We start from the raw sequence: 20,512 nt of genomic DNA, 5'->3' as shown, positions 1-20,512 counted from the left end.
TGAATTGAAGAAAGTGAGAATGCTTTGATAAGAATACACAGGAATTAGTATCCTGTCATTATTTTAAACTGGAGTATCCTTAAGTATAAGAGGGATTCCAATAAATGTCCTTATTCTAATAGGATAGAATTGTGAGCATAGGTTTAAAATTGCAATGAAAGATTCGTGTTTCATTTATTAAAATCTTCCTAATAATGCCAGCTATTAAAAATTGGAATCTGATATTCTGATAACTTGTGCTGCCCTTAGAGAAGTACAAAGAAAGGTAATTTCTTTGGAGGAATGTTGGAGTCAGATTGCATACTAATTAGGAATTGTAGTAGGAAGCATCTGAGAACCCTTGGTTTGTTCGTATACTGTGCTTCTTTGATTGCTATATTAAGTATTTTCTTTGCACATATTAATACAAAATAAGGGTCTAGATAGACAGTTTAAAAATAGTTGGTTATTCCATGGTATCGAGTTATCCATTCCTCCATAAAATAATAGAATTGGAAAGGTAAAAGAGAGACGAATCTAAGTGTCCAAAAAAGTAAATGTGCATCCAAAAAAGGAAGGACCTTTCATCGTATTCACCGAAATAAACATGCTTACCCCCAAAATCACGAGATAAAAGAAAAAATTAATGGATGTTCTTTTCTGAGTTTCTGGACCTTGTGGAATTTCCAAGAGGATAAATTTCGTACTGTGACTTTGGTTTTCCAATATAGATTCTCATATTTATCAATGACTATGATGAACGCAGAAGTGAAATGTTACATATGTGAATGACAGAGAGTTGTCTGGATGGTTGGCAAATTATATGACATCATTCAGGTCAAAAACTTTCAACAGGCTGAAGCAGAGCTAAATTTATATCAAAAATCAAATAATTTGAATTAGAAGGGAATTCAATGGATCTTCAATAATCCATGCAAGAGAGGATTGCATAATATAGCATACCCTAAAACAATGTTATGTTTTTTGAAATAAATTCCTATACTTGAGTTTAACAAAACAAATAAACAGGAAACCCTGCCCAGAATGAGGATAATTATTTAGATGATCAGGATTTCAGTTTCCTAATCTATAAATAAATACATTTCTCTCTTCCTTCCCTGTTGAAAAAATTAATAATCATATCTGAATTTTTTTGGCTTATATTCTACTCTTACTATTACCCTCTTCCCACCCAAAAACCAAAAAAAAAACCCATAAGCTGATTTTAAAGTTATAATAAATTGTGTATGACCATTTTTAAATTTAGTCCCAAGAATCCCTTTTTCTGAAAAAGGGAAAACAAATGCACAGAAACAATATAATAACTTCTCTACCCCATTAATAAAACAAGATATTATGTAGACACACATACATATATAGACTATGCACATATGTGTGTCTATATATGTATGTATATATGTACAAACTTCAAATAAGAACTGAATTCTGGTTCCATTTCTACCACTACCTTACTGTTTGGTGAAATATGTCACTTTCTTTTTTGGTGAATGATTTTCCCCATCTCTAGAATGAAATGGTTTGTCTTAATGATCAACAGGATCCCTTCTGACTAATGTGCTTAGCTTTCTACTGGGAGGTATCTACCATATTCAAAGTGAAGAAATAATAGAAGCCTAATAATTGATACCTGACCTCAAGAATTTTTTATTTAGCTCCATGGGAGGGGAGATGAAGAAGGATAAAACTCATCTACAGCAACATCCACATATGAGCATACATGTTTAAAATTGTGTGTACGTGTATACACATACATTTACATGAGTTGATGATACTTGTCAGACAGACAGATGCATGGAAAGTTATTTAGCTATCTAGACAATAGCTGAATGATGGATAAATATGTTAAAATCAGAGGAATCCTGAATAATTTTAGACTTTCATATATCCATTTATATTTTTATAACCTGCTTGACATTTTCTAACATTACAGCAAAATAAATGAACAGAATGAAAGTCTGGATAGAATGATACAGAAAATTGTTAGAGTGTTGTTAGAGTGAGGAGGTTAGGGTTTCATCTCCTTGTGAGGCAGTCACTTTACCCTGGGATTGTTTTACATCCTTTCATAATGTTTTAGCTAAGCAAAGGGAGTATTGCATCTCCTTGGCCATCAAACAACTTTTCCAGGACATCATAATTAATCTTGTTCCCTTTATAATATAATTGTCTCAGTATTAAAGTTTGCAAGACATAAACTGAGAGTAATGGGTGTTGACTTACTGAAATCAAGCACTGTACAAGACTGTTCTTTTCTACCGCAGAGTCTTATCCTGACAACTTGCAAACTTTCTTTGGGATAAGAGCATTAAAGATCTGGATAAGCTTTAGTAAAGAAAACATTTCCATTCTGGATTTATCTCTACCTGCAGATCATGGAAAAGTCTCCAAACCTGTAATGATACAAGAGACAATAAACACACTGAGCTCAGGGATCTACCAGGACTGTTAAATATAACAGAAACTCTGTAAAACTTAGCGATCTCAGCTGTGAGATTTTACATCCAATATAACATACAAAATCAAATTCTTCCCACATTCTTTTGTTTCGTGGGGTAGTCTCTTGATTCCTGAGAATATAATACCTGGATGAGACTCCTGGGATGGCATTTTCAATGCTAAACAGCGGATCGGGATGCACTTCATGACTGTCCGAAAAAAAATCTCATTCTCGGATGAATTTTAGGCATTTAATGAAGTTCTTCCCACTATCTGGAGACAAAGACAGCATATTCTCCACTTCAGTTTTCCAAACTCCATGTGGAAAATGAGATCATTTCACTTTTTCAGCTGCAGCAGAAAGTCTGTTGTTCCATCCCTCTGTTCTTAGGATTGGCTTTTCATAAATACTTAAAACTTGCTTATTGTCAAATTGTTTATGAATTTGTTGATAAGGTTCAAAGACTTGGGGGATGGCCTCTTTCCCTCCAGGGAACTAAGGAATGTCTCTTATAGGAGGATTGGCAATACAGAAAAATCATTGTTTCTGGTCAGTACAAGGACAAACCTACCTAACCAATTAGTTCTTGTTTGAACTGGAGCCAGCGCTTGGCACAAATGAAAAGCAAATAACCCTTAACTTTAATAATCCTTCCCTCACTTCCAGTGGAGGTAGAAATTATTCTCTGTATGTGTTTGTCTCTGAGGGAACTTGAAGAATGCCAAAAGTTAAGTCAACAGTTTCAGAGTAGAGACCTATTGCTAATACACTTAATCAATAAACTCTCATTTCCAAATATTTTCACTTCAAAAAGGCAATTTCTTTAATGGGATGCTTTGGTCCTACTCCCTTTTTCTTAAGTAAGGTGCCCTTATGAAAGACCTCAAGAACAACTGTGTTCATCTGACTGACATTTGATTGTGAGAGCTTCCACCATCACCTTCTACCAAACCACTAAAACAGGAATAAACATTTCTTAAAACGTGAATTAATGACAACACCTTATGGACAACTTATTATGATCAAAAACAAACAAGCAAAAAGCAAAGAAAGTTAGCAATGTGTCCACTATGATTCCCCTCCACTATGATTTCCAGAGATTTCTAGATGTAGCCATTAGAGCTATTTCTTTATCTTTTCTTTTCTTTTTTTTTTTTTGGTTATTATTTTTTATTTTTTTATTAATTTATTTATTTAACTTTTAACATTCATTTTAATAAAATTTTGGGTTGGAAATTTTCTCCCCTTTTGTCCCCTCCCCTCCAAACACCAAGCATTCTAATTGCCCCTATGACAAATCTGCTCTCTCTTCTATCATCCCTCTCTGCCCTTGTCTCCATCTTCTCTTTTGTCCTGTAGGGCCAGATAACATTCTATACCCCTTTACCTGTATTTCTTATTTCCTAGCGGCAAGAACAGTACTCGACAGTTCTTCCTACCACTTTGAGTTCCAATTTCTTTACCTCCCTCCCTCCCCACCCCTTCCCTTTGGAGGGCAAGCAATTCAATACAGGCCAAATTTGTGTAGTTTTGCAAATGACTTCCATAATAGTTGTGTTGTATAAGACTAACTATATTTCCCTCCATCCTATCTTGTCCCCCATTACTTCTATTCTCTTTTGATCCTGTCCCTCCCCATGAGTGTTGTCTTCAAATTGCTCCCTCCTCCCCATGTCCTCCCTTACATCATCCCCCCCCACCCTGCTTATCCCCTTATCCCCCACTTTCCTGTATTGTAAGATAGGTTTTCATACCAAAATGCGTGTGCATTTTCTTCCTTCCTTTACTGGAATGTGATGAGAGTAAGCTTCATGTTTTTCTCTCACCTCCCCTCTTTATCCCTCCACTAATAAGTCTTTTGCTTGCCTCTTTCATGAGAAATGATTTTCCCCATTCCATTTCTCCCTTTCTCCTCCCAATATATTTCTCTCTCACTGCTTGATTTCATTTTTTAAGATATGAGCCCATCCTCTTCAATTCACTCTGTGCACTCTGTCTCTATGTGTGTGTGCATGTGTGCATGTGTGTGTGTGTGTGTGTAATCCCACCCAGTACCCAGATACTGAAAAGTTTCAAGAGTTACAAATACTGTCTTTCCATGTAGGAATGCAAACAGTTCAACTTTAGTAAGTCCCTTATGATTTCTCTTTGCTGTTCACCTTCTCATGCTTCTCTTCGTTCTTGTGTTTGAAAGTCAAATTTTCTTTTCACCTCTGGTCTTTTCAGAAAGAATGCTTGAAAGTCCTCTATTTCAATGAAAGACCAATTTTTCCCCTGAAGTATTATACTCAGTTTTGTTGGGTAGGTGATTCTTGGTTTTAGTCCTAGTTCCTTTGACTTCTGGAATATCCTATTCCACACCCTTCGATCCCTTAATGTAGAAGCTGCTAGATCTTGTGTTATCCTGATTGTATTTCCACAATACTTGAATTGTTTCTTTCTAGCTGCTTGCAATATTTTCTCCTTGACCTGGGAACTCTGGAATTTGGCCACAATGTTCTAAGGAGTTTCTCTTTTTGGATCTCTTTCATGTGGTGTTCTGTGGATTCCTTGAATTTTTATTTTGCCCTTTGGTTCTAGAATCTCAGGGCAGTTTTCCTTGATAATTTCATGGAAGATGATGTCTAGGCTCTTTTTTTGATCATGGCTTTCAGGTAGGCCCATAATCTTTAAATTGTCTCTCCTGGATCTCTTTTCCAGGTCAGTTGTTTTTCCAATGAGACATTTCACATTATCTTCCATTTTTTCATTCTTTTGGTTTTGTTTTGTGATTTCTTGGTTTTTCATAAAGTCATTAGCCTCCATGTGTTCCATTCTAATTTTGAAAGAACTATTTTCTTCAGTGAGCTTTTGAATCTCCTTTTCCATTTGGCTAATTCTGCTTTTGAAAGCATTCTTCTCCTCTTTGGCTTTTTGAACCTCTTTTGCCAATTGAGTTAGCCTATTTTTCAAGGTGTTATTTTCTTCAGCATTTTTTGGGGTCTCCTTTAGCAGGGTGCTGACCTGCTGTTCATGCTTTGACTGCACGTCTCTCATTTCTCTTCCCAGTTTTTCCTCCACCTCTCTAACTTGATTTTCAAAATCCTTTTTGAACTCTTCCATGGCCTGAGCCCGTTGAGTGGGCTGGGATACAGAAGCCTTGACTTCTGTGTCTTTGCCTGATGGTAAGCATTGTTCTTCCTCATCAGAAAGGAAGGGAGGAAATACCTGTTCACCAAGAAAGTAACCTTCTATAGTCTTATTTTTTTCCCTTTTCTGGGCATTTTCCCAGCCAGTGACTTGACTTCTGAATATTCTCTTCACACCCACTTTGCCTTCAGATCCGCCCAGCCAACCCTTGGGGTCTGAGATTCAAATGCTGCTTCCCAGCCTCAGGGCTTCCGCAGGGGCGGGGCTGCTATTCAGTGTGAGATGAAGTTCAGGTGCTCAGTTGGGGACAGGGCAGCCTCAAGGGCTCAGTTCCCTCATGGGGTTTATGCAGAGACCTTCAACAATGGATCCAGGCTCCTGCCTGCTTGGGGAGCCCTTGTCTGCTCCCGCCTTTGCTGCTGCCTCCCGAGGAGGCCTGAGTTATGGGGGCACCCCACTCCTCTCTCCACCCACCAAAGACACCCTCTCACCAACCCTTGTCAGCTGTGGGTGGAGGGACCCGTGTGGCCTCTAGAGATTCCCTGCTGGAGATTCCGTCCCTGAAGCCTGCTCGGATCTGCTCCTCTCGGCGCCGCACGGCCACGGCAGGGCTGGGCTCTGCTCTGGGTCCACAGCGCAATGGACCTTTTGCGAGAGGTTTTCAGGCTCTCTGGAACAGAAATCTCATCCGCCCCTTTGTTCTTTGGCTTCTGCTGCTCCAAAATGTGTTGCGAGCTCTTTTTTACAGATATTTTATGGGCTGTGGGTTCGGAGCTAGTGTATGTGTGTCTTTCTACTCCGCCATCTTGGCCAAGAACAACTATTTTTGTACCTCTTGAATCATAAAGAGCCCCTCAAAAATGAATTCTGTAACATTCCTTTGTTGTTCCTTGTATATGAAGGGGCCACTGACAAAAGAGTTACCTGTAGTTCAAAAAAGAAAAAGTTTTATCATCTTGAGGACCATGAGCAGAAGAAATTTCAACATAAATTAAATTTATTTTGGGTTCCATATTGCCTACCATTATGGATCCCATATATACAGTGGCTTCTTATTACAACAAGGATCAAAATTCAAGTCATCTATTTACCTTTTAAAGACCTTCATAACCTCATACTTTCCCAACTTTCAATTTCCTTAAAATTTATTCCTCTCCTTGTACTTTGTAAGCTGGTGGCACTGACCTCCTTGCTATTCCTCACCCAAGTCTCTTTATCTCCCTATTCATAGTTCTTTCAGGAGCTATTCCCCCTGCTTATACCCATATCTTCTTCATCTCCTTTATGTTTTCCTTGGCTTGGTTCTAGTCTTAACAAAGTCACACTTTCTAAAAGAATATTTTAACAGTTTTTCCTAATCTTAAAATTTTCCATTTAAGACCAATTACAATACATACTGTATATATCTCATTTTTATGCAAGGTTATGTTCCCAATTAGACTGTGAGCTCCCTGTGAGCAGGGGTTGGCTTTTGCTTTTCGTTCTATTCCTAGAATTTAGCACAGTGCCTGGCATAAAGGAGGTTCTTCTTAAAGACTAGAGGACCATCTGTCCTGAAGTTCTCTGGAAAATTATACGTTTTCAAAGCACAAGGTTTCCACCATATCATGTATGCTCTTCTGCAAAGAATCCGAGGTTCAAAAATTACCTGTACTTTCCATGCCATCAAAATCGTCATTTCCTAAGCATTGATCTGGTCTCAGAAAGGTATGAAGAGAAATAATTACAGGCTGTAGAAAAGACTCCAGAAACTATGGAGTCCAATTCCGTCATTTTGCAAATGAGGAAACCAAAGTCTGTTGAAGGACAGTGACTTCCTAAGTAATGGTGGCAGTCAGTACCAGAAGAGCGATTTGAAACCATTTCCTTTGACACCAGAGCTCATGTGATTTCTACTCATTCCTACAGTGTCAAATGTCTTATGGGGACTAAATAAATAAGCATTTCAAAGGAACTTTGAAACAAATGTCAGTTACAAACAACTCATTTGTCTTAACCTAATAAAAATAGTTTTATCTTAAAAAGGGCACTTTTAATGTTTATAATTTTTAAAAATGAGAAAGCAGATAGGGTAAGAGACGAACCAATGCCAGCTCCTCTTTAAAATACCAATCATTTCAAAGTCCAAGGTCAATTTAATAATTGTGTAAAAATGCAAACTATTATAGTCATCTGATCCAAGAAGGATTTCTGAATTGCCTATTGTGCACAGAGTTGCATGAAAACGATACTACAAATAATGATATAGAGAACATAAAGTTGTGAACAATACAGATGAGAGAATGAAGGAGAGTATAGTCTCATTTTCATATTCATTTGCTATGAATGAGAAAATAGACTGCCACAGACCACTCAGAAAGGGAAAAAGACAGCCAAGAAGAGTAAATGGTGTCTCAAAAGCGTTAGTTCAGGTGAGGCTTTAGTTCATTAAAACTGCACAAAGAGTTTTGAAAAACATTTATATGATGAATTCTTGCTCTTTTCATAATTTCATATTTTATATTGTTTATTCATCCATCATCTCTCCTCTATCTCTCTAGTTCTCATTTATTTATTACCTACCTATTAACCATCTCTAGCTCATCTATCAATCTATCAATATCCATCTACCTATCATTTATCTATCTGCCTACCAATTATCTATCATTTTCTTCTATTTATCCATCTATCAATTAGTCCTCATCTATGTAGCTATTCTCCTTCCTCTACCTTTCTATCCACCTATCATTAATTTCTCTTCTTATATATCTCTCTATTCATCTTCCTCTCTATCTACTCATAGATCACCTACCTACCTACTATATGCCTATAACTATCATCTCTGACATATCTCTCTGGCTTCTCTTTATCTCTTTCTGTTTTTGTATATATGACTATTTATATCTCTACCTCTCTCTCATATATACATATAAACATATTTTTTGCACTGACTTATAGAATTCCTAATGAGGAATTGTCTTCCAGCATTATAGGAATCTTCTACTCTTCACTTTAGAGAAAATTGCCTAAGAAAACAGAACTTGCGTGACTTGGCCAAAGACAAGTAGTTAGTAGCGTTAGAAGAAGAATTTGAAACTGTATGTTCTTGACTCTGAAGATGGTTCTCTTGTATGCAATGCAACACTGCCTCTTACAACGTATTAATAGTAATACCTGGTGCTGCCCCGGGTATCCTTAAAGTATTAGCACTATTTGAAACAATGAAACTGAAACCTCACTAAAACATTTGGGACACAATTTTTAAAAATTATTTTAATGTTTACAAAGTATTTTACCTGTTTTGTTTTGGAAAAGCCCCAAAATACATCTTTGGATGAGTTACCACAATCATTACTAGTCCCATTTCAAAGCTAATAAAGCATAGGTATCTTTTACAATGTGACCCAAATTAAATTATATTTCCATGATGACACAAATGTGAAATGTAAATGTTACATGGGTCCTGGACTTCTGGAGCTCGCCGGATTATCTCGAGAAAACATATAGACCAACACAGTCACAATATAAAGTAATACATGATAAGTTAGCCAGAGAGAAGCAAATGAAATGAAGCATGCATTCTGTGAATGGAATGGACAAAGTAGATTGCATTTATATTATGCTGTAATGTTTAAATGTGCTTTACATGTGTTAACTCATTTGATTTTCATGTTATATTTAACCTTATTTTAGAAGTGGGTAATTTGTGAGTGATATAAAAATTAAACCCAGGTCTTCCTAATTCCAAATATTTAGCTGGATCAAATCTATTTACTATTTAAGGAAAATTTGCATGTAACACAACCTGTAAGAATATGAAATGCTTTTTACTTAAGAGCTCACACTATTTTGAAACAGCTAAATCCTCTACCTTGCTCAGAATATACTCAGTTTCTTCATACCATAAAGAGTAAATGCGGAGCAGAGCCAAGATGGCTGAGTAGAAAGACACACATACACATAGCTCCTAACCCACAACCCATAGAACATCTGCAAAAAGGAACTCACGGGGAATTCTCGAGCAGCAGAGGCGACAGAACAGTGGAGCGAAGGAGATTTCTGTTCCAGAGGGACCTGCAAACATCTCGCAAAAGGTCCTTCACACCGCGGACTGGGCGCCGGGACTGGGAGCTGAGTACAGCCCTGCCGAGGCCGTGGCACCGAGAGAAAAAGATCCGAGGGGGCTTCAGGGACAGGATCTCCAGCGGCCACACGGCTCCCTCCACCCACAGGTGACAGGGGTCGGTAAGAGGGTCTCTTTGGAGGGTCGAGAGGGGAGTGGGGAGCCCCCATAACTCAGGCTCCCTCAGGAGGCAGCAGCTGAGGCAGCGGCAGACCAGGGCTCCCCAAGCAGGCCTGGATCCATTGTTGAAGGTCTCTGCATAAACCCCCTGAGGGAACTGAGCCCTTGAGGCTGCCCTGCCCCCAACTGAGCACCTAAACTTCATCTCACACTGAATAGCAGCCCTGCCCCCGACAAAAGCCCTGAGGCTGGGAAGCAGCATTTGAATCTCAGACCCCAAGCATTGGCTGGGAGGATCAGGAGGTGAGGTGGGTGTGAGGAGAATATTCAGAGATCAAGTCACTGGCTGGGAAAATGCCCAGAAAAGGGAAAAGAAATAAGACTATAGAAGGTTACTTTCTTGGTGAACAGGTATTTCTTCCCTTCCTTTCTGATGAGGAAGAACAATGCTTACCATCAGGGAAAGACACAGAAGTCAAGGCTTCTGTACCTCAGCCCACTCAACGGGCTCAGGCCACGGAAGGGTTCAAAAAGGATTTTGAAAATCAAGTTAGAGAGGTGGAGGAAAAACTGGGAAGAGAAATGAGAGACGTGCAGTCAAAGCATGAACAGCAGGTCAGCACCCTGCTAAAGGAGACCCCAAAAAATGCTGAAGAAAATGACACCTTGAAAAATAAGCTAACTCAATTGGCAAAAGAAGTTCAAAAAGCCAAAGAGGAGAAGAATGCTTTCAAAAGCAGAATTAGCCAAATGGAAAAGGAGATTCAAAAACTCACTGAAGAAAATAGTTCTTTCAAAATTAGAATGGAACACATGGAGGCTAATGACTTTATGAGAAACCAAGAAATCACAAAACAAAACCAAAAGAATGAAAAAATGGAAAATAACGTGCAATGTCTCATTAGAAAAACTACTGACCTGGAAAATCAATCCAGGAGAGACAATTTAAAGATTATGGGCCTACCTGAAAGCCATGATCAAAAAAAGAGCCTAGACATCATCTTTCGTGAAATTATCAAGGAAAACTGCCCTGAGATTCTAGAACCAGAGGACAAAATAAATATTCAAGGAATCCACAGAACACCGCCTGAAAGAGATCCAAAAAGAGAAACTTCTAGGAACATTGTGGCCAAATTCCAGAGTTCCCAGGTCAAGGAGAAAATATTGCAAGCAGCTAGAAAGAAACAGTTCAAGTATTGTGGAAATACAATCAGGATAACACAAGATCTAGCAGCTTCTACATTAAGGGATCGAAGGGTGTGGAATAGGATATTCCAGAAGTCAAAGGAACTAGAACTAAAACCAAGAATCACCTACCCAGCAAAACTGAGTATAATACTTCAGGGGAAAAATTGGTCTTTCAATGAAATTGAGGACTTTCAAGCATTCTTGATGAAAAGACCAGAGGTGAAAAGAAAATTTGCCTTTCCAACACAAGAATGAAGAGAAGCATGAAAAGGCAAACAGGAAAGTGAAGTCATAAGGGACTTACTAACGTTGAACTGTTTACATTCGTACATGGAAAGACAATATTTGTAACTCTTGAAACTTTTCAGTATCTGGGTACTGGGTGGGATTACACACACACACATGCACACACGCACACACACATAGAGACAGAGTGCACAGAGTGAATTGAAGAGGATGGGCTCATATCTCAAAAAAAATGAAATCAAGCAGTGAGAGAGAAATATATTGGGAGGAGAAAGAAATGGAATGGGGAAAATCATCTCTCATAAAAGAGGCAAGCAAAAGACTTATTAGTGGAAGGATAAAGAGGGGAGGTGAGAGAAAAACATGAAGTGTACTCTCATCACATTCCAGTAAAGGAAGGAATAAAATGCACACTCATTTTGGTATGAAAACCTAACTTACAATACAGGAAAGTGGGAGATAAGGGGATAAGCAGGGTGGGGGGGATGATGAAAGGGAGGGCATGGGGAGGAGGGAGCAATTTGAGGTCGACACTCATGGTGTGGGACAGGATCAAAAGAGAATAGAATTAATGGGGGACAGGATAGGATGGAGGGAAATATAGTTAGTTTTATACAACACAACTATTATGGAAGTCATTTGCAAAACTACACAGATTTGGCCTATATTGAATTGCTTGCCTTCCAAAGGGAAAGGGTGGGGAGGGAGGGAGGTAAAGAAGTTGGAACTCAAAATGTTAGGAACAACTGTCGAGTAATGTTCTTGCCACTAAGAAATAAGTAATACAGGTAAAGGGGTATAGAAAGTTATCTGGCCTTACAGGACAAAAGAGAAGATGGAGACAAGGGCAGAGAGGGATGATGGAAGAGAGAGCAGATTGGTCATAGGGGCAATTAGAATGCTTGGTGTTTGGGGAGGGGGGAGGGGATAAAAGGGGAGAAAATTTGGAACCCAAAATTTTGTTAAAATGAATGTTAAATAAATTAATAAATTTAAAAATAAAAAGAATAAATGTACATCACTAAAAGGGAAACACCTGCTGTGAACTGCTGCTTTTTTCCTCTATTGAGGGTGAGACGATAAGGCATGATTAGGAACATACTTTTAAGCACTATAGTAAATCACCTCTGTGCCATTTCTCCTTTCCTGACTCAGTAAGATAAGAAAACTGTCAAAAAATTTCTGTAAAGATATATTAAACCATAATATTAGATATAACAAGACTTAGTCTTTACAAAATAAGATTTTTGAGCTTCTGTTTTACATGATCAATTTGAAAAAAAATAACCAAATGCTTAAAATATTACAAGATGAGGGAAGTCCTTTCAGTTGATTCAATGAATATCCGTTATGAAACTTGTTACACCAGCGTTTCCTTACCTTTTTTACTACTTATATACAAATTAGCTAAAAATTAAGAGACAATATTTAAAAAAGAAAAACTCACATGAACTTTCTTGTGGATTTCAACAGCTTCAGTGTATGGTGCACTTTTAGTATAACATAAGGGTATTTTAGTACAAGGACACCTGTTCTAATTAACTTCATAACATGACAGTTTATTAAAGGAAAACTCTACTCAACTACTTGTATGACTAGAAAAATATACGTTCTAAACTCCTTGATGTAATGGAAGAAACTCAGTTCAGGAATAAAATGCATAAGACTGGCCAGATAGTTTGTTTCCATAAGTAAGATCTTCTCTGAGCTAATATTTTCTCAGTGGCATCCTAAGTCTGGTACTCACAATTCTAATAACAATACACCATGTAAGATTCCACCAATATTCACATGTATCTCCTTTCATTTCCTTGAGGCATGCTAGGCAGGGCTACAGAGATCATTCCATTCAACTTTTCCATTTGAAGATTTTAAAAATGAAGCCCAGAGAGATTAAGCAACTTTCCCAAGAACAACCATGCAATGAATAGTAAAATCTAAGTCTCCTAACTCCATAGCTAGTGTGGTTTTCAGGATATCACACTGTGTCCCATTTGCTCATTAGGTCACCAAATTTATAAATTTTATGAAATATTTCTTATAGTTAGCAAACATGCTATTTCTCTAGGGAAGTTTCCTTAACATTTGTGACTTCTTTGAAGTGTGTTCATCAGGAAAATCTTGAATTTATGGGTCCTTGACATAACAAACTTTTAAAAAACGATAGAATTGTATCTAAAGACAATTCAGGTAATTATCTTAGTACCTACTTAACCTGCCTGTCAAAAAGATTTCACAGTTCTCTAATAAACTATTTATTAGGGATGACCAACCTGTGAATTTTGGTGCCTATTTGCCACTCTGCTTCTAATTAATTCCTTTGCATGCACCTTTGGCTCAAATTGAAACAATTCTCATTTCTACCTCTCAGATGCTGCTCTGCAGTGCATCCAATATCACCCTAATGCATGTTGGGGGCGGGGAGCAATCTCCCCAACTGGTCACAGTGGAAAATAGGTTTGGATATTTCAAAAGTCATTGAATGATGTTTGTCCACTGGACATGTCACTGGTTGGACAAAAGGGATCATGCCGAAAGCTATTTGTATAAATGAGATACTGGTTTTTTATCCTGCATAAATTTTTGTGACTTTCATTACGTGTCTAATCATAGAATTTTTCTTCCCAGAATCATTGCAGCAGGGTAAAATATCCACCAGCTCCTAATTTCTCATGAAATCACCAAGAACCTTTGTAGACTTATTTGTCTGTTTGGTTTTCTGGTTCACTGTTTTCCTTCTTGGGGCTGATGATGTTCCATCGTCCATAAGGGATTCAGAAAATCTTTGAAGGTCATCTTCTAGCGCTATTACACCATCTTAGCCCCATTGCCCTTCAAGTCCGCTTCTCAGCTAAATCCTTTCCATGACAATGCCACATACTGTGTATAGTTCTTGGTCTTGGAGTGCATGAGAGCTGGGTTGAAATATGACATAAGAAAGTTTAATAATCCAGTAGTTCTGGTCAAGATACCTAACCTTCTTATTAAAATCACATTTCTTACCCATAAGATGAAGGTTTCAGACTTACTGGTATCTAATTTTTCTGCGAGATGATCAGCCTTTTACCTATACCACAACTGTCTTCATTTTTATATGCACCCTACTATAATAAAAATATTTTAAAATTCAACTATATGCAATCAGGGCTGGAAGAAAGAGCATTAGAATGAGAGGCTAATGATCTGGATGGTAGTTTAGCTGTCACTTTAGGAAAGCCACTGATTTTCTATGAGGCTTAGCTTCCTTATTGTGGGGAAAAGAAGGTGCAAGAATAAATGACACCCAAACTCAGAAAAAAACCATGGGGGGGGGGGGGGGAAGATCCAAGATGATAGAGTAGAAGGATGAACTTAGTCTAGCTCTCCCTTCATAACTCTTAAAATACCTGTAAAAATGACTCTAAGCAAATTTTAGGAGAGCAGAAGCCACAAAATGACAGATTGAAACAAATTTCTAGCCCAAGATTTCCTGGAAGGCTGACAAGAAAGGTCTATTGTACTGAGCTCACAGCAGAGTGCAGCCCAGCCTGGGCTGCACAGAACACACAGGACTGAAGCTGGTTTCAGGACACTGAATCATGGGCAGTTGCTAAAGTTAGTCGATTTCTCAACCAACAAATGGCAAAGACATGCTATCAGACCAGAAAGCAGGTCAGGAGAGGAGTCAAATCCTCTTCCTTGACTGTACTACCTTGGAGGAACTGAGAACTTGCAGGTCCCCAGACTACATCCTCTTCTTGACAAAGGATTCAAAAGTCAAGTAACTGGAAGGCAAAAATGCCCCCAAAAGGGAGAAAAAATAAGACTACAGAAGGTTACTTTTGTGGTGAAGAGGTATTTTTGCCCATCCTTTCAGATGAGGAAGAACAATGCATGCCATCAGTGGAAAGCATAAAAGTCAAGGCTTCTGCATCTCAGATGTCAAAAATGATTAGGCAGTGGTCTCAGGCCATGGAAGAGATCAAAAAGGATTTTGAAAATCAATCAAGAGAGGTGGAAGAAAAATTGTGCAGAAAAATCAAAGTGATGCAAGAAAATCATTTAAAGGGAGTCAACAGCTTGCTAAAGGAGACCAAAAAATGCTGAAGAAAATAAAACATTTAAAAATAGGTAACTCAATCACAAAACAGGTCCAAAAAGCTAATGAGGGGAAGAATGTTTTAAAAGGCAGAATTACCTCAATTCAACAGGAGATTGAAAAGCTCACTGAAGAAAATAGTTCTTTAAAGATTAGAATGGAGCAAATTGAAACTAATGATTTTATGAGAAATCAAGAAATTAAAAAAGAACAAAATCAAAAGAATGAGAAATTAGGTGATAATGTGAAATATCTCATTGGAAAAAGAACTGACCTGGAAGACAGATCTAGAAAAGACAATTTAAAAATTATGAGAGTACCTGAAAGACATGTTTAAAAAAAAGCGTAGACACCATCTTCATGAAATTATCAAAGAAAACTGACTTGATATTCTAGAACCAGAGGGCAAAATAAATATTGACAGAATCCATCTATAACCTCCTGAAAGAAATCCAAAGACAGAAGCTGCTAGGAATATTGTAGTCAAATTCCAGAGTTCCCAGCTCAAGAAGAAAATACTAAAAGAAGTCAGAAAGAAACAATTCTAGTACTGTGGAAACACAATCAGAATAACACAAGATCTAGCAGCTTCTACATTAAGGGATCACAGGCCTTGGTATATGATGTTCCAGAAATCCAAGGACCTAGGATTAAAACCAAGAATCACCTACCCAGCAAAACTGAGTATAATACCTCAGGGGAAAAAAGGTCATTCCATGAAAAAGAGGACTTTCAAGTATTCTTGATGAAAAGCCAGAGCTGAATAGAAAATTTGACTTTCAAACACAAGAATCAAGAGAAGCATGAAAAGGTAAACAGGAAAGAGAAATCATAAGGGACTTACTAAAGTTGACCAGTTTACGTTCCTACATGGAAAGATATTATTTGTAATTCTTGAAACTTTTCTCAGCATTTGAGAAGTTTGAGAGATTATACACACACAGATAGATAGATGGATAGATAGATAGATAGATAGATAGATAGATAGATAGATAGATAGATAGATAGATGTAGATATATATATACAGAGAACACTTGGTGAGTTAAATAGGAAGGGATGATATCTTAAAAAATGAAATTAAGGGGTGAAAGAAGAATATATTGAGAGGAGAAAGGGAGAAATAGGATAGGATGGAGGGAAATATAGTTAGTCTTACACATCATGACTTTGGAAGCCTTTTCCAAAAATATACATATATAATCTATATTGATTTGCTTGCCTTCTCGGTGGGGATGGGTGGGGAGGGAGGAAAGGAGAGAAGTTGGAACTTAAAGTCTTAGGAACGAAGGTTGAGAATTGTTTTTGTGTACAACTCAGAAATAAGAAATATAGGTAATGGGGTATAGAAATCTATCTTGCCCTACAAGAAAAGAGACAAGATGGAGATAAGGGAAGGAAGGGATGTGATAGAAGGGAGGGCAGATGGGGGAAGGTTTAATCAGAATGCGTGGCATTTTGGGTGGGGAGAGGGTAGAGATGGGAATAAATTTTGAAACTCAAAATTTTGTGGAAGTGCATGTTGAAAACTAAAAATAAATGAATAAACATTGAAAAAAAGAAAAGAGAGAAGTTCATTTTGTTTTGATCACGAAGAACTGGAGGGGTGGTAATGCCCAATGATATTAGAAGCCTAGGTGAGGACTACGTTATGTGAGGTTTTCCAAGTTAAGATGCTGCTAAAACACTCAATCTGGAAAGAATTCATCCATCAACAGTGTTTCTTAGTCACTCATTTTGAGAAGAATACAATTCCTTGCTTAAAAGGAGATTTAAGTTTATGCAAGTCAAAGTCTCATGTCTAAAATAGCTTATTGTATCCCAGGTACATAAGAAAGAAAACACAGCTAGTCATTCCAACTCAAAGTTCATGAAAAATATAAAAGAGAGTAAACATAATTATACACTCTTGAAGGAAAATCTTATACACAATCATTTTGTCCTCTATCAAGAACAAAGCAGTACACCTCAACGTTCAATGGAAAGCATGGTTTCTAATTTATTCCTTAATAATTCCATCTTTTACAAATCACATTTTTAGATGTGTTACTAAATTTGTGTGGGCCAGGATTTTCTTTTTGTCAAATGAGGAAACTAGGCTATATGATCTCTAAGATCTCATCCTACTCTAACATTCCATGATTCCTAGGTGGAAACAAAGAAGAGTATGTTGGTAGCCACAGGAAAATAACAAGGACAATGGCACTGAAGAGGATGATGGGAAGTTTTTCACATTCATACGAAGAAAGGTGTTAGCCCAGTCATTGCCTCCACATATTTGAGGGGGTTAACCAGGACCTAGAACTTGCATTCTTGAAATTATTGTATTCCTCTTATAGTTAGGTGAAATCTACTGATGATGTTTCAATAAAAGCTCAGAGAATTAAAAGGAGACCAATTATCCTGGAATGGTTACAATATAAACTGAGAAATCAATGTTCACCAGGTTCAGAAATCCTATCAAAAATATTCTGAGTACTACGGTGATAATATGCTGGCATTGCCAACTTTCCACCACAATACCTTTTATGTTTCTATTTTTATGAAACAACAATGTGAAATGACTTTTCACTCTCAAGAAAGAAAGGGAAAATAAATAATAGACTAAATTTCGCATTTCCCAGATTAGCCATAGCCTTGTGCAGGGGCAGACTCACACTAGTTGACTGCAGATATTTATTCTTGCTCTATCATCAGATGAATTTGGGATGTCAACACTCCCATAAAGGAGTTCTCTTATTTCCTTAGAGGTTCAGATACAGTCTTCTGGGATCATACACTTTGATACCCTTGATACAAAGAAAGTTAAGAGAACAATATTGGCATATTTTTAGGAGACAGAAGAGCGTATGAAGGAGGATTGGAAACACTGAATAAGTAAATGCTTCAACCCAAGTTGCTTCTTTGGCCTTGCAGAATTCTGAGAAATGGAAGGCAAGAAGTTCCTGATTATTTTACTGTCAAAGGCAGGGATCTCTTATACTGTCCATATTGAGGAGTCTAGAAAAAAATGTGATACAATAGATTAATTATATATCTGAAATATCTCCTGAGTGAGTCACTTTTCATTATCCCTCAGTCTGCATTTTAATGATTGCCACCACAATTTTGTCCCTTTCTCTATAATCTTTTTTTTCTAACAGTAATTGTCGGTTTTCTATAATTATATAACATTTATAGGTTTGGATTTATACATAATCAAATAAAGGAAGGAAAGAAGGAAGGAAGAGAAAGGAAGGAAGGAAGATAAAGAAGGAAAGAAAGATACAGATACAGACAGAAACAGAGGGAGGGAAGTAGGAAGAAAGGAAAGAAAAAAGGAAGCAAGCAAGGAAGGGAGGGAAGGAGAAAGAGGATAACATGGAAGAGTAAGAAAGAGAAGAAGGAAGGAAATGAGAAGAAAACTAGAAAATAATGATTCCTAAAAATTACAGTTATTCAAACTTGGAAAGGAAAACAAAGTCTCCCTCTACCCTTAGTACATAAAATAGATCCTTATTCTTTTTCCTTATTCATCTTTGGAAATAGACTTAGTACTGGCATTTCTGGCTCAAAAGATACAGAGAGCTTAATAATTCTTTGGACGTAATCCCAGATTGCTCTTCAGGATTGTTGAGTCAGTTCACAATTCCATCAACAATGAATTAATGTCCCAATTTTTCCACATCCCCTCCAATACTTGTCACTTTCCCCTTTAATCATTTGAACTAACGTGATAAGTAACAAATGACATATCAAGGTTGATTCAATTTGCATTTCTCTATTGAATAATTATTTAGAGCATTTTTTCATCTATTTACCTTTGGAAAACTGCTTATTTATATCCTCTGACCATTTATCAATCGTATTTACCAATGGCTTTACTTAGAAGACACTATTGTGAGTTGAGAAGAGAGCTGAATTTAGAGTCAAAGGTGACAAAGATGAATCTTGACTATCTCACTTACTATCCATGTAAGCTGGTGAAAATCACTGAAAATGTCTTTCTACTCACTTTTCTCAGGTGGGAAATAAGGAATTTGAACCAGCAATTGGCCTGGTCAGTTCTGGATCTAGATATATGAGGCTTCCTTCCCCCTCTTAGTAAAAAGAAAACTCCTTGCGAATATCAACTATTAATATCATTCTCTTGCATTTCGGATAAAATAAACAATGCTTTTCTCAAAAATCAATGATAGTAGCTTCTTGGAATGTAACTAATGACATTGAATTGAATTCTTGGATTGAACATATTTAATGTATTTTTAATGGCTGATGTGGTGATTCTCAAAAGAAATATTAATTAATAGGAGTCAATGAATTTGAGTAAGAATAATTCACATACGAATTCTTTTATTTCCTTTTCTGATATGGTCACTACAGTGATATAAGAAAAGAATGACAATGATTAATCATTATAAGTTAATCTATGTGTAAACAGATGTCATATACATATATGTGTATATCTGCATATGTGTATATGTTTATATACCAATGTGTGTATATATATATATATATATATGTTCATCACATTTGCTACACATGCATATATACACATATATACACATACACGTATATTAATATACATACCTATGTATATTGAAATATTTGCTGAATTACAGGAGATATACTTCAAAATGAGGATTTTGATATTCACACTGTATTTTGACCTTATGAGACCACATCTGTATATGTATACACATATATATTTGCATATATGCGTTTATGTGTGTGTGTCTTTATATATATATATATATATATATGTGTGTGTGTGTGTGTGTGTGTGTGTGTGTGTGTGTGTGTGTGTGCGTATATATATACAGTTCTGATGGAAGGGAAAGTTTCTTATGAATTAAACTTATGAAATGTTTTAATTACAAAAAGAAGACTGAGTGCAGCAGGACAATAGGAAATAAGCAAGGAGAATTTCAGTTTTCAACAAGTATTAACTTCAATTAGTTAGCAATTCATACTTTGTCCTTTTACTGACAAAGAAATTTATTCTTTCACAAGCAAGTTCAAGATGTGGAGGGTGGATCACAACAGATTTTGGGAATTGTATTTTCTTTTTAATTTTCCATATATGATTTTTAAAGGTACAAGTAACATTGAAATTCTTGAGAACACAAAATGATTCAGTAGGATGCAGGGTCAATCAGTCTGTTTTCCTAATGATCCTTTCTTCTATTTAGGCAATGATTGGTTCTCACATATTTCCTTACCATGTTCATTGAA

The sequence above is a fragment of the Notamacropus eugenii genome, chromosome Y (assembly GCF_028372415.1).
Source record: "Notamacropus eugenii isolate mMacEug1 chromosome Y, mMacEug1.pri_v2, whole genome shotgun sequence".
NCBI classification, from domain to species: domain Eukaryota; kingdom Metazoa; phylum Chordata; class Mammalia; order Diprotodontia; family Macropodidae; genus Notamacropus; species Notamacropus eugenii.
This window is presented reverse-complemented; position numbering follows the sequence as displayed.